The sequence below is a fragment of the Plectropomus leopardus genome, chromosome 15, assembly GCF_026936395.1.
Source record: "Plectropomus leopardus strain MGB_pleo_1.0 chromosome 15, ASM2693639v1, whole genome shotgun sequence".
In the NCBI taxonomy this organism is placed as follows: domain Eukaryota; kingdom Metazoa; phylum Chordata; class Actinopteri; order Perciformes; family Serranidae; genus Plectropomus; species Plectropomus leopardus.
In genome coordinates, this window is record NC_142190.1 from 21,222,832 (window position 1) to 21,238,448 (window position 15,617).

At 41.2% G+C, this 15,617-nt stretch overlaps 1 protein-coding gene across 1 annotated transcript in view; it reads right to left on the reverse strand.

The window, feature by feature from the left end:
* The window catches only part of dchs1b (dachsous cadherin-related 1b), a 99,264-nt gene extending 83,956 nt beyond the window's left edge, over positions 1–15,308 (reverse strand). The window contains exon 1 of the mRNA XM_042498854.2: positions 14,781–15,308. The gene's annotated coding sequence lies outside the window, so the exon portion shown is untranslated. The remainder of the gene's footprint in view (positions 1–14,780) is intronic.
* Positions 15,309–15,617: the final 309 nt, after the last annotated feature.

Below are 15,617 nucleotides of genomic sequence, written 5' to 3' on the forward strand. Positions count from 1 at the left end.
ACTCCCACGTACAAAAAGATCATTGACTGACCTTCTGGAAGGCCTATGGAAAGGCTGAATACCATGCTATATAGGGAGAAGATGAGAGGCACCTTCTTTAGAATAGATATAAAATATGAAATAGTTCATTGGAGTAAGGTAGCCACCAGTAACAGGTTTAAATTCACTCTATCAGTCATGGTAATGGCGACACCATAGAAATTATGAATATGGCCATCATGACATCACCCATTGGCTCATGAAATCCTGTTCTGAAGCTTGAGTTTTGGCATTTTGGCCATTTATATCTTGGATTTCTGAAATCAGAAGGTGACTATAATTGTAAAAATTTAAACAGTAATTATATAAAAATTCATCTCCAGTACAAATCTCATGAATGGAGAATTTAGCTATAGAGACAAAAACTGTTTTTAGCCACCATGTTTATTTCTGCTGTAAAGTTGAGCATTTTAATGTGGGTGTTTATGGGAATTAAACAAGTGGCAACCTCCGCAGCTGAAAAATGAAGCCAACAGTAAAGTACCAAATACTACAGTTCTTTAAATGGGGACTTTAGGCTGGCTCCAGAAGCAAGTCGGATGCCCAATCTTTTTTTTTTTTTAAAGATATTTTTGGGTGTTTTTGCCTTTAATTGATAGGACAGTACAAGAGTGAAAGGGGGAAAGAGAGAGGGGATGGCATGCAGCAAAGGGCGGAGGCTGGAGTTGAACCCGTGGCTGCTGTAGCGCGGACACAGCCTGTACACATGGGGTGCCTGCTCTGCTCTAGCATGTTACAAAAAACATTGATTTTAGTCACTTTAGCTAATTACCCTGTTCAAGACAACTGTACAGGGGGTTAATTTTTTTTAACTTTTTTTTTTTTAGCGTTTACATTCTATTTAGGCTAATAGTTTTGCATATTTAATCGCTTTGAGTGACAGGCTGTCTGCTGATAGTGTCCACAGCTACTCAGCTTCTTCTGGCTCCAAAAAAACAAGATGGCAAGGGCCAAAATGCCAAACTCTTGGCTTCAAAGCAAGAGTCCACAAACCAAAGAGTGGCGTCATGGTAGTTATGTCCATTACTTTTACAATCTATGGGACTGACTCACTCTTGGAGCCAGCCTTGAGTGGCTATTTGAGGAAATGCAGTTTTTGACACTTCTACGCTGGCTTCATTTTTCAGCTCCTGAGTTTCCACACACAGAAATGCTGAAATACTTGCTTGCCTTTGCATTTAATATAAAAAGTTTCTTTTCATTTTCTTCTCAAGGCTGTAGTCTGAATAAGTCTTTGAGGGTATAAAAAATGTCTTTCTGCACAAGTAACACAAATCATTATTCAAAACAAGCTTTGAAGCCATTTAAATAATGCTACACTGTTTTGTTATTCATTTTAGATTTACAGGGCTCCTGACAGACTATTTAGAGTTTCCATAGCATATAAAGCAAATACTTTTTTATCACATGAATCCGCTTGCTATCATTCAACCCCCCAGTCTTTCTGCCGACCCTGACCTCCCGTGGTAGTTTATGAGGCCTCTAAGGAGGAGAGATTAATAAGGACTATAGCTCCACTGGGACAGGGAGAGGGACACTGATACTGGCCCCACTGGTACGGTCGCCGACCTCTACATCTGGTCTAGACGGCTGCTCTGGACAGTTGCTGCTCTCCTACGCAAAGAGGCAAGCAAAGCTGAGACTGCGCTTAGTCTGCATACACGCCTTTCTTTTGTTTTGTTTGCCATGTGTCAAAGTATTCGTGACTGTTTGTGTCTGTGGGACTGTCTGTCTTGAATAAGCGCAGGAAGAAAAGAAGAAAAAAAGAGAAGTTGAAAGAGGTGGTCTCAGAGAGACAATCAGGGGTGTGATGATGAAAGAAACCTTTTACTGCTTGGAGGGAAACTCTGCGTCAGAGACTTCGGAGACCCTGCTGTGATGAAATGAAGCCATGGTACTCTACAGTACCATAATGCAGCCAGTGGGAACACCAGGGAGGACCAAAAAAAGAACAAGAGAGATGGAAAGAGGGGATTTAGGACACAATAGAACAAGTTCTGAGGCGTGATTACAGTTTGCTTTGGCTTCACTGCCTTGTTGTCTTTAGGGACCGCGGAGCTGTGTAGGAGAAACTTATTATCGAAGTCAGAAAAGTGTACTCCAAAGTGTGCGAGTGCGTATGTGTGTCTTTTTACATCCTCTCTCCCTCACTGCTACAGTTGAGTGTCAGTGGAAGGTTATATTGATGAACAGGTCACACGGCTGCAATCTGTCACTGTCAATGAGCAGTCGGCGGATGACATCATCTCCCTTTTGACGAGTGCTGTAATACACTTGTGTTTACACTGGAAAACACGAGCTGATGAGGAATGGAGAGAGCAAAGGGCTAAAATATAGCTCATGCTGAAAGGATACTGGCTCTAACAGATGGCTGGTGGAAAAGAAAGCCACCTGATTCACTCCCTCTAGTGGCAGTCTTTATAACATTCTGCTAATTATGATAAATGGCTGCATGAATTGAGGTGTGTCTAATTTCTTCTCAAATGCAAAAACAATGTACATAAAAGAGGTAAAATACAACAAAGAACAAGTTTCAACCTGTCTGTGTGACTGCGTGGGTCTTTACACATCTGTGTCTTTGTTCGCCTGCTCAACACATGTTCATGCAAGCAGTGACATCATCTCTATGCGACCACATTGACAGGCAGGGCAGACCCGGAGGGCTCCATGCAGTCTCAGCCGCATTATATCTGGCATTGCACCCCCATAATCTGCCTCTGCTGTGTGCAAGCCTCAAAGCCTCAAATACATGGGCCTCCACTCTTAAGTGCTGTTACCATATAATAGAAAACCATAGTGTTTTCTATAGGATGTGACCATTTAAAGCGATACAGTGTGTGTTTGAGGATGTGCGTGAGTGTGTTCACACTATCTCAGTTGTGAGGAATAGCTTTCCCTCATGCCGGGCCAATTCTTAACAGGCCTCTCTATCACCCTATCCCTCCCGTGTCCGTCCCTCCTCCTTCCCTCAGTCCGTCCCCTCCTAATGGATTTTGCAGATCTAGTTGGGCATGCCATAGCTGCCCGTAGGCCAAGCTAAACAGGACCAAAAGTCACAAAGTTCCAAGTAAAAAAAAAAAAAAAAGGCCACTCTGTACCGCCTCTATCTCGGCCATGTTTCTCGTGCTTTGATGGAACAGCGCAGGATTGCATTCAGCTAGTTCCTTAGCGGTTAAGAGGTCTGGCATTGCTTGTAGATAGTTGGCAGCAACTCATTCAGCCCTGCAACAGCTTCTGTGTCACCCAGAACAAACATTGGCTAAGTGCTGTGATTGACAGTAAAGTCAGACGGGGGAAGAATAAAGGAAAAGGCTGTCAAAATGAAATACACAAGATGATGTCAGAAATACAGTATGCCTGCCATAAAGACAGACACTGGATACCACCTTGCCTTTGCATATTAAAAACCCCAACTACGAAAATCAGATTTATGGAGGAACATCTTGCAACAGTTTTCTTGCAATCCACATCATGTATTTGCTCTATTAAAACTGCACCGATTAATTGATTAGTCAATAAGCTGTCAACTATAAAATTAGACGCCAACTAATTGCATTATCGATTTATCACTCTGAGTCATTTTCAAGAAGAAAAAAAGTCAAAATTATCTGATTCCATCACCATAAATGTGAATTTATGACAGTAAACTGAATGTCTTTGGGCAAATCTTGGGCTTTGGCCCAAAATCGGTATTTTTCACTCTTTTCTGACTTTTTATAGACCAAACAATTAAAAAAATAAATAATCAACAGATTAATAGCTAATGAAACTAATTGTTGGTTGCAGCCCTATGCTTTATATGGTGTTAAAATAATAGAGTTTTGTAGTTATGGTGCCATTGGAAAGCGTAAAAAAGAAATTTCTGACAGCTCGAAGCAATGGCACAATTACAAAGCGGCTAAAGCAACATCAGCTTGTTAAATGACTGAGAATAAAAGGTTAGGTTGTGGTGAAACAGGCTGCAGCGATGAAAAGCTCTGTGAGACCAGGAAGGGAGGGCTGAGAGTCTGTTTGGGGGAAGAGGATGGAGGAATGCTTTGCATCTCAGTTTTCATGTCGTTTGGGTTGTGTGTGTTTAGGGGGACGACAACTATGACCCCTGTCTCCCCTTTAGTCGCCTTTCCCCGGATCTCTGGATATAGACGTCCCATTTCAAAACCCCAGCTGTCACCAGCACTGTGAGCATGTGTGTTGTGTGTGTGTGTGTGTGTGTGTGTGTGTGTGTGTGTGTGTGTATATTTAAGTCTCCCTCTATGCACATATACCTATGTTTCCTCAATTTCACTTTTTCTTCCATTCCAGACTACATCCAGACTACACTAAAGATGGATATCAATTTCAATTTATTTCCATAGCTGACTCAATCAAAACGGAACCCATAGTATCGTAGCACCGACCCCTCAGACAGCCAGACGTCCGCTGTCTGGACTTTTACACACACACACACAAACACACTTACATATTAAAATATACATGCACGTGTTGCACCAAGGCATAATCAATATTAATAATACTATGTGCCGGGAGACTTCATGACTGCGTCGCACAATCGGGTTACCTCACCCAGGGGGAGGTCTGAAGCCGTAAAAGCTCTCACAACTGGTGAAACCCAACCTACGTATCTGGTTTGTGGAGAGTGGTACAATCTAAGTAAGTAAGTTTGAATTAATTATTATGGCTACTCTGAGCTGTGGCTTCACTGGTTGATCTGATACAGAGTGACAACTTATCCAGCCACAAATACATGCTATAAAAGGGAAATGTGAAACAGAAGTCTGTAAAACTGATATGAGATTCCAAATGTATCCAGCTGATCTATTATATTATCATGTGTCTTATGGTATATTGTTTTCAAATGTGATCATTATTCACATCTTAAAGTTTGTCTCTTATTTTTTCTTATCTTATTATCTATAAGATATTACAAACGCAGAGAAACCAAACTGTACCATTTCCCCCAGTTTACCTCAACACTGTGAAAGCCTTTGTTTTTAACTCTGACCATGAAATGCTGCTCTGGAGTTTTATTTTATGAGTTATTTCCTACATAAATGTCCATGTCAGTGACATCAGTGAGGCTGCAGAGATCAGGAGGGGGGGGACCACGTCATCGCAGAGACTAGTCTGTTCACAGTGAGAGCGAGCCTCTGCGCCAAGAGCCTACTGAGAGTTTCAAGTCCACTTTTTGTTTTCATACTGAAGTTTTTGTTCTATTCTGAAGAGCAGAATAGAAAAGAATATCCTAAATGACACAAGTCTTATTCTTTGAAGAAGGAAGTGAATGTCACTTGTGTGTGGATTTTTTTTTTGTTCCAATCCAAAGGTATTTGAACAGTGAGATATATTTTCATGGTTTGGCTCCATGCTCTCATTTGGATGTGAAATGATGCGGTGAAAATGAGGTTTAAGTGCTGACTTGCTGTATAAGTTTTGTTTTATTCTCAGTAATACAAGAGCAGCCCCAGTTTATCATTATGTGTCCTCGTGTTGGGATCAGTGATATTCAAGATCATTCAATAAATTCATTTTTGGTATGTTTCATTCCATTATTAGCCTCCAAGAAAACCATCAAGTGCTCCTTACAGACATTGTGTAGCTATCATAATTTATTAGTGAGGTATATTTGATTAATTCATTTTGTAGTGTGGCACTATTTCAAGTCTTGCCTGGTTGAAGTCGTCAATTCAGTCTCAATTCACTGTGCTGCTGCTGATAGTCATGTCACACTTACATTTTTGCATTTCTCCACTAACATTCTTACTCTATTCCACTGGGATATTAGTTAGAGAAAAACAACTGCAAAAGATTTTGAAACTTTGCAGAAACAGCATGACAATTCAAAGCTGGTGTGATGACTCAGATTTGTTTATTTACCCACACAGAGGATGTCAAGCTAGAATACAGTCACACACACACTTACAAACTGCACCAGGTCCCCTGTGACAAAACGTCCTAGATTTTACTGCCCGACAGGCCAGAAGGAGAAAGAGAACGACACAGTAGGAGTTGGGAGGAGGAAAGGAAAGAGTGGAACTAGGGATGCAGAAGAAAAGTTTGATTCTGACTGAGGTTTCCCTAAAAACAACACTGCCACGGTGACAGAGACAGAAACATAAAGAAGTTAACCATAGTCTGAGTGAGCGCTGAATCACACACATGCATGCAGAGGACTCACACGCACCCACATAAATAATGTACCCTCTGGACCATCCGTGAAGGCATGGAGCAAGTGAAAACACAGCCGGAGGTGATTCACTAACCTCTCAACCTTCAAGGCCACACTGACAAGTGAACGTGCACTTCTCTGATGAGTGTGTGGGCCTGTGTGTATGAAAAAAAAATTAGAGGGTGGGTGGAAATTCAAAGACTATGAGGACAAGAGAGATTGGGATAATAATACAAAACAAAGAGCACAAAGTCAGCAGAGTCAAAAAACAAAACAAAAAAGATTTGTGTGGCGAGATCTCCCTAAAGGTGAAGTAGCAGCTGCCATCTACCATAATTCATCGCCCCTCTCCATCAGATCACGTTTATTATCCCACAAGGGCAAGCTGTTCAGTCAAACCAAGTCCATGGCTCTGTCGAACATTAATACCTCACTGGTGAAACTGAGATAAATAACAGTATACTGTCTCAAAAAAACTGTTTCTTTGTTTATGATTTGCATTTTGAGTTCTTTCTGAAAAAGAACACCAATTCAGTCCTCTGTTGTAAAAAGAAGAAGAGTGGCTGGATGTATTTAAACATCAGGAAATAATCTTAACTGTTGAATGTGGAAGACGTGAAAATCATTTGGCAGTATATTGTTCCACAAGCATGCTATGCATCACACACAGAGATATTTCTTTGCTTGTCATTTGGATCATTTCTGTGTAGTGAGTATTTGTATTATTGTGTAATTGGACAGCGTGCATGTCCACTGAACATAATCATCCAGTCCATGTATATTTATTCAGGATTTATTTGTTTGCACTAATTGTACAGTTTACAGCCCATGGAACACTTTAATTATATACAGACATTCAATATATAACATTAGTTTTGCTTTTTTTTATATAACATTTAAATACACCTGCTCTTTTACATACTTGAGTACATAATAGTCGTGTCTATGTTTTACCTTTATTTGTCCAACTCTGTTTTCTTTGTTCCTTGTTGTTTTGTCTATTTATGTGTAACTACACTGAGAGCAGTGCAAAAAACAAAAACAAAAAAAGTAAAAAGTATGTGTTTGCATGCTTGGCCAATAAATGTGATTCTGATTCTGATGTGTGAGTATGTTTTTGGGTGTAAAGTACAATGTTTTTATGTGATGGCGCTAGAGATTAAATGTGAGTGTTAATGTGATGTGAATGCTATGCAAATCACTGGAGAGTTCATTTAAATTTCAAATTGCGATATTTGCTAAATGATTGATCAAATTAATTGATTTCTGTCCATGATTGTGTAGTACTGATACCCACACACACTTGAGGTTATCCTCACCTCAGATGCCTAACTCCAACCGGTAACCTAACTTTAACCCAATCATAAATCAAAACCTAAAACTTTAAAAAATAATGTTTAACTGTGTGGGGACTGCTATGGGGCCACATACAAGGTCAGTCCCCACGTGGCAATATGGACACAGTCCCCACAATGTAATTACAACATTCCGACACACACACACACACACACACACACACACACACAATATAATGTCAGAAGAATCACAGCATTTGTTAACGAACAAAATGAGGAAAAGTTTAAAGACATAACATTCAGCTGATAGCCAAAACAGGATCAGGAGAAGGGAAACCAAAGATCTATGTTGTAATGTAAAAACACACACACACACACACACACACACACACGCACATGCACACACACACACACGCAACACACGGGCAAGCACACACTTTAATCTTTTTCCCCGTTCCACCCAATGAAATAATCAGAAGCATGGCCTAACAGCAAACCAGCAGAAAGTCATATTAGGTCACGTTATTGTATCAGAAAACACACAAACATTAATCAAAGTGATAAAATGTTTTGTGGAAGACTCTGCCAGCTAACAGAGGGTGAAAAGAGGTCACACAGTATCTTCCTAAGAGAAGTGCAACAGGCTTAATTTCTGTGGGAGAGAATGGGAGTTTGGCTCTACTTTGGCTGACAGATCTGGGAAATTATCAAAATGTGTAATTACTCATCTTCAGCTCAGAATATGGGACAGAGATTTAGTTTATTAGTTATTAAATTCTCCATCAACTCTCAGGCTTGTGGCGCGCCGACAGCTGTTCTCCAAGAGAATGCCTTCGTATCATGTTACGCCATTATATTTCTTGTGGTAAGCCTGGGAATTAAGTCTGTCTGTCTTTGTTTTAATTTGCTTTACAGAGTAAAACAGACATCAATGCTTGTCAGTTAATAATAATGGAATGAAATCATGATAAAAAAGACAGAGATGGCTTTTGAGGTTCCAAATTAAAAATTAACTTTGGGGCTGATCAATAGCGCTTCGAGTGTCTGACAGAAATTTCAGTGGCAAACAACACAGAATAACATTTTTGATCCTCCAAAAGGCCACTGCTTTCAATCTCTAAGTTGTCAAGAAACAAAAAAAACTTTTCTCAGGCCAACTTTTTTCTTTTCCCTCCTTTTCTCTCACACCACCCACACACATCCAGCCTCTGAATCCCTTAACTTGCATAACACGTTGCACTACCTGAGCTGCGGCGCCCTACATGCAGCTCTCAGCTCGGTGCAAGTGTTTGAAGTTACCAGAAGCTCAGATCATCGCACTTACTTCATTAAAAACACATGAGAATCTACACAGACAAGATCTCTCTTCCTCTCTCTGCTCGGCCCGCTTGCCTCAGAGCTTAGACGCTTCTCATCCATCATCACACTCCCACATGGGCAAAAGTTACCGCGTTTCATTCGTCTTCCCCTAGAGCTATTCCCACATACATCTCTTCATGTGACTAATGAAATTAATATATCACTTAATTCAGAAATGTGCACCTATAATTCAGATGCCTGCGCCAGTCGCCCCCTCAGTGGGAAGGGATCGATAAAGAGGTCTGAGCAGAAATATCTCTGCTGGCATCTGAAAGATCACAGTGGAACAACTTATCAATTAGTCGATTAGTGTACAGACAGAGAATTCATAAACAGTTAAGACATTTATCAAGCAAAAATGCCAAACACCTGCTGGTTTTTGACCTTTTAATAGACTAAACAGTTAGCCACAAAATAATTGAAAGATTTAGTGCTGATAGAAGTAGTCATGAGAAGCACCCCTGATGAGATATCGGCATTAATCACAAGTTTAAGTTTATCCAATTGCGTGTGTACTCGCAGGCTCAGAAGCAAACTCACTTCTTCCATCCATTTACTCCAAAAATGAGAAACCCAGAGTTCCGACAATCTAGCCACACTTTGGCACTCGGGAGCCAATGTCACAGCTCCAACCCACGTTGGAGAAGCACAGGATGGGGAAACTCGAGACAACACCAGGCTTTAGAGGACTTCCATGTGCAGCTTCCTCCAGGAATATAACAGCCCATTTCCAGTAGTCATTATCCCAGATCCAAAACTAAAGGCCTGGTCTAGTTATGCCGGCCAGTTTGGATTAACGTCTTTTGTTGAATTTGAAGATTACACTATGGCAAGTCAAGACATTTGAAACTTGGTATTTTTGGAGAGCAGTGGAACGAGTTCAAAAGCAGCACCTACTGTCCTGCACTGAGAGGCATTTTTAGCCAGTGTCTGTAGTCTTTCCAATTCAGCTGACCTGGTCATTACACTAACAGGATCAGCCTGGACTAGGACTATGAATAACGACAAAGGCGGGCACTTCAGAACTGGGCCTCAGAACAAACAAAAATGGGACTGCACCATCTGAAAACTCCAGCTAGTCAATCACTCTGTGTCTGACAGGAGAGTCCGGTCATTTCCTTTGATTGGTTGAGGCGGTCATACAGTAATATGTTCTCCAGATCAGCAGATAGATGGGTCTTCATACTGTAAGTAGGAAGGTAAGATGTGTATTTCCTCAGGGAAAAGTCTACAGTCAGAAAATAAGCCTCAGTTGAAGCTAAAAGATGAGGTATGACTCAGGACGATAATGTATCAGGGTCTGATTCATTTTGCCAGAGTTTATTAAATATAAACCCGTTTCCACGACCACACATTGCAACTCGTACCTCATAATTCAAACATTATCATCCAAAGTTATAGCAGCAAGAATGAAGAATGAAATAAGCAAGTATAGTAAATGATGAGAAAGTGGGAACATGTTTTTAAGGGTGGCCAACAAAAACAAAATTGTGAGATTACAATCTGATGCTTTTATCTTGAAGTTTTGATACTTACTGAAGAAATTCCACCAATGCATCTATAAGCAAGAGTTACTGAAACCAACCTGATACAGCCGCATTTCAATTTGTGATTTTAGGAACAACTTCCTCTGCATGCAAGCACACACAGAGCTCAAATTTTACACTGTAATTAAATGTCACGATTATAATCACGGCAAGATGGCAGACTAGTGATTGTAGCTGCCATGGCAACCATGAGGCCCTGAGGGTACAGTTAATGAAATGTGGAGCAATCAGCAAAGGGGGATTCCTTATCAATGGGAATCTTATTTTCTGACTCTACTACTCAAGCTAATAATAACTGCCTGGCCCTCCTGTGGATGGATGATGCAAACAGAAGCGGCTTTCCAGGAAACCGAAGCTACTCCATCACGCAATGCTGCAGCTTAGCACTGGTTTCAGTTCACATGGCTGCCTAATAAACATAAATTACATGAAATCCCCTCAATATTGAGTCTCTGGTTTATGCTATGACTAAGATGGTGGTCTGAGAAGTAAATAAAGACACCAACACAAACCCCAGGCATCAGCAAAGTGTACTGAGTGAAAGATGGAGGGTAAATAATTCCACTGGCTACTTGTGGAGCCAGGCAGGGGGAAACGATCCTTAGTTTTTTGTTGGCTGTCATCTGCTAACCATTCAACACTGTGTTCAGTGTGTGTTGTATTTCCATACTTGTGAGGACAAATGGCAAATTTGCCTCTCTTTGTTTTTAAGGTGTTAATTTAGCCCTTCAGCACTTTTAAACCTGAGAAAATTGGCTTGATATCTTTCAACAACATGGAAAGAAGGCAATGGGCAAAATTACCTGCCCAATTGTTGTGTGTGTAATTTTCTGGGCATTTCTAGTCACGTTGCTTGTTGCATTTTTTTCCCATGTTTTCGAAAGAAATCAAATTTCTTAGGTCTCATAGGTTTAAATGTGTGTGAAAAGTGTCTGAATGCAGCACAACAAAACTGATGTCATCCACGTTTTAAAGCATTAAGCATTTTGGTATTAGGAGTTAGGATTTGGGTCTGGTTAGCGAATATAAGAATATTATCTAGTGAGGTAAACTTAGACTTGTAGATGAACACATAATTTGTCTGTATGCTTCCTTGTGTGTGTGAGTGTGTGTGTGAAAGAGAGAGAGGGAGTCTCTGAGTCACTTTCCGACATTTGTACTCAGACGCAGATATCCCATGCACAGAGAAACAAAACCCAGGAAAAAACAGTTCTGGGATACAATTAGACAGATTTTTGCTTGAGCTGCAACATTTGTGTGGGAAGATGCTTTCTGTTTTTCCCCCTCACTCTTCCTCTGCTGGCAGCACTCCATGATTTGAGTTGATGAGCTGAAGCAGATATTACATCGAATCCATCCCTCACTACAGTTTTTTCTGCAATATTGCAAGTGTGTGTGGTGTCTTTGTATTCTTAATTAACAATTCAGACAACTGTGAGAAAGGATAGAATAAAATCATGTAATAAATCTTGGCGAAAAAAGACAAAATCTTCTTCTAGTGTGGGTTTTGTGGGAGCCACAAAGAGGACAACGGTGTATACAGTACAAGCAGGATTTCAGTGTCAATGTGGGTGGCGAATGCGCAATTTGATTACACTGTATATCTCCAATGTTTAAAGTACACTCTCAAGATTACTTGAGATTTGAAGAATAAAGCCTCAACTTGGACATTCCCTGAAGTAATACCATTAGAGTAAACAAAAAAGTATCCTTTAAGACTGTGGGAAGTGGTATTATATTTCATTTTGAAAAAAGGCAAAATTGATCAAAGCTTAAAGCAGAGATTTAACTATATTTCCCTGCATGCCAGCATGATTCAGAAGAGGCTTTTCTAAAACTGCGAGTAGATGCACATGCGAAAACCAAGCCAAGTTTGATGCCATGTTGCTGCAAAATGCACAAACAAACCGATACACAACGGATAGAATGGGGGTTGGAGGGTAACGGGTACAATTCAGTCACCTTCCCCCAAAAATTGTAATATAGTCGTCTGTAGTAGATGCTGTTGTCGAGGGTACTCATCTATTAAGAAGACAGCCCTTAAAAGAATCAGGCCCGACCCTGACAGAGTCAGTATCATACTCATCCATTCAGCTGCACATGAAGAGCAAGGTAAACAGCTGACTGTTTACATTGTTGATAAGCTCTACAGAAAGACTTGACACTGGACTAAATGAATAGGCCTCTCTGCCTTGACATGCTTGCTACAAAACAGTAGAAACTCAGGTCGTTATGGGAATAACATGAATGAACCACTCAGCTAATAAATCAGGAAGAATCTTTCACAAGAGGGTCAAGGGTCAAGGTGGACTCTTCAACTGCCATTTCACTGTTAAAGGTCCAGTGTGTAGGATTTAGTGGCATCTAGCAGTGAGGTTGCAGAACTGAAACTTGTCCATTGTGCCAAATGTGCAGGATAACTACGGAGCCCGACAGGACTGCATGAAAATGCAAAACTGCAAAAACACCAACAAGCCCTGTCTCCAGCCAGTGGTTGGTTTGTCCTTTCTAAGATACTGTAGAAACATGGTGGACTCCATGGAAGCAGACATGATCTGTATGTGGATATAAATGGCTCATTCTAAGGTAAAAAAAAAGATATGATTCTTATTTTCAGGTGGTTAAAAACTAGAACTGCCCTTTGAAAATCAGAGATTCAAGTAATCAGTCCAAGACCTCTCAGAAGGCAGAAATGTTGGGCATTTGCGACCCATCACTGGCACCATTACTTTACATAACTATATACTGAATGCTGCTGTCACTCTGAACGCCAAGCTGAGCCCTGTTCAAACTTAAAAACCTTGTATGGGAATCAAACCTAATCTCATAATATGCGTATTGAACTGACAAACCTGATTAAACCGATATCACTGACTTTGATACAGCCCTATTAAAAACTAATGAAAACATAGTCGTGAATAGCCTATACCATTTCTGTTAGTAGATGTCCCTAAATCCTGCAAATTAGATCATCAAATAGTTGTCTACGCTCAAACTTAGAAATCATGTTTTCATAATTGCATCCTCTAAAAAAATCTTCTTCATGACTTCAACAATCAAACCAAGACAAAACTCTAGAAAATTCTCAACTGACAACAATTGTGAAAAGTATCCAGAGTTTGGCCCAGTCCTGCTCCTGTATACAAGCTCGACTAAGCAGCCGATGTGAGTAATTATAAGTTGTTTGTACAAACATAAGCTCTACTCAGTTGAAGCCGCACCAACAGATATCCATATGGTTCCTGTTATAAAATGTCTTGCTGCACGCCTCATCACTCTGCAAGAAACCAAAATCTTACTGGTTACATGCAGTACCAGAGGCTGAGGCCAGTGTGCTGCAGAGCTGGAGCACATGAGACCATGTAAGTGGATAGTGTAATAATGCAAAGATCCGTATCCCTCCTAACAGCGGAGAACCGGGAGCTGCGGATGCCAGCAGACACCAGATATGACTGGAATAACTATTGTGGTTTGGTACTTAAATATGCCCCTACGATCCTGTTTTTAGCTTTTGGCCGTGCAAACATATATGGACAGACGTAGCTGCTATAAATACACTTCATGATAAAAAAAAAAATGTCAAAGTATTTCCTAGATATTCAAACTAACTAGAATCCTCTTAGACTTCTTATTTTTTATATTTAACATATTATACAGACTTAAGTGTCTGCTAAAATAGTCCCACTGCCATTTTCTGCTTCTGTTCTAATAATCACACATAAAATTGGAAACCTACACCATCTTCAGCAGAGCAGGCACTGCTGCAGCTAATGATTTTAGTGCCTTGCTTAAAGGCACACAGCATTGCTTTGAATTCTCTCCACTAGTGATGCCTCACAGACAGTCTCTTTAGATTCTGTCACATCATTTAGTCTCCCCAGAAAAAAGTATGCTGGCCCATTTTATGTGCTTCGTGGTGTTTCCCTTTAAGTGGTCCTGTCCTCCCTCCAAAACAAAGTGTAGGAAACCCTGAAGAGGAAACCACTGACTTACTGTCATCAAATAGTTCCATAAGACACAATCAGCCTATACCCTGGCCCACTAGAATAACCTCCCTTTTATGTTTAGCATATATTTTACACTCTGCTCTTTTTTTCAAGCTTGCTGTTTGGCTGGTTTGGCTGTGAATGGTAATCAATAATCAATATGCTGCATCATCAGGATCCATTGATCTTCTTGTACTATTGTAGCCTCTAGTATGGTCTCCCCACATTTCAGTTAGCCTGACCAGCTACCAGCTCATGCAAGGTGCAGATGCAGGGTGCACCCATCTGCATGGAGTACCCAGAAAAGCTCATTTCTCTACCTTCATCTCTTTCTGATCACATGCATCAGTGACCACAGAGGGTGAGAATAAAAGGACCTGTCACTTACATTCATCTGACCCACTCCGCAGCTCTGGATGTGCGCTCTGGATCCCCCCTCCAAAACTGATTAGTATGCAAACGGGTTTCCAATTCACCGACAGACAATCCACCAGGACAAAATCTTGAATGGAGCCGAGCTGGCCAGCTGGACCGGGCTTTTTTTGTTTGTTTGTTTTCACATAATATCCACAAAAAAATGACAGTTGAGCCAATTCCACAGATTTTCTTATCCGGTAGGTTTTACTCCTCCAGTGAAGGGTCTTTTTTTGGCGTGTCGGTTCCCGTGTCAGGTGAGCGCGTTTGGATCAGCTGGGAAGCTCTTCGGTTTCTTTGCAGTGTGCAGAAGAAAAGAGCCGTCTGTGGCCCTGCAGTGCTCTGCCCGCTCTCTCGCTGATGTTAAACGTTTCTCTCCTCTTTTTCTCTCTCTCAGCATCCAGTCACTCAGACACGGCGCGTGTGTGTGTGTGTATGTGCTGAGCCAGAGCCGCTTCAGGGCACCGTGCACCTCACCGACTGAAAGCCGACTCCTCCGCCACAAGGCCCAGCCCCCCTACTCTCCTCCCCCTCCTCCTCCTCCTCCTCCTCCTCCCTACACTGACTTGGGTTGCTAATTTATTCGGGTAGCTACACAAAAGGGGGGACAGGGGAGAGGGAGGCTGTGGAGTACATTGGGGAGTGAGAGCAGAGAGGAGATCGGAGAGCAGACTTTGGTGCCCCCCAGCTCCGTTCAGTGGAAGTATTCTCTGAGACAAAGAAGCGCACCATGCGCCATCAAAAGAGGGGTTCAGCTTAGCATGGCACATTATGTATGAAAATGAGTCATTATTAACAGCAGCATTTCTGT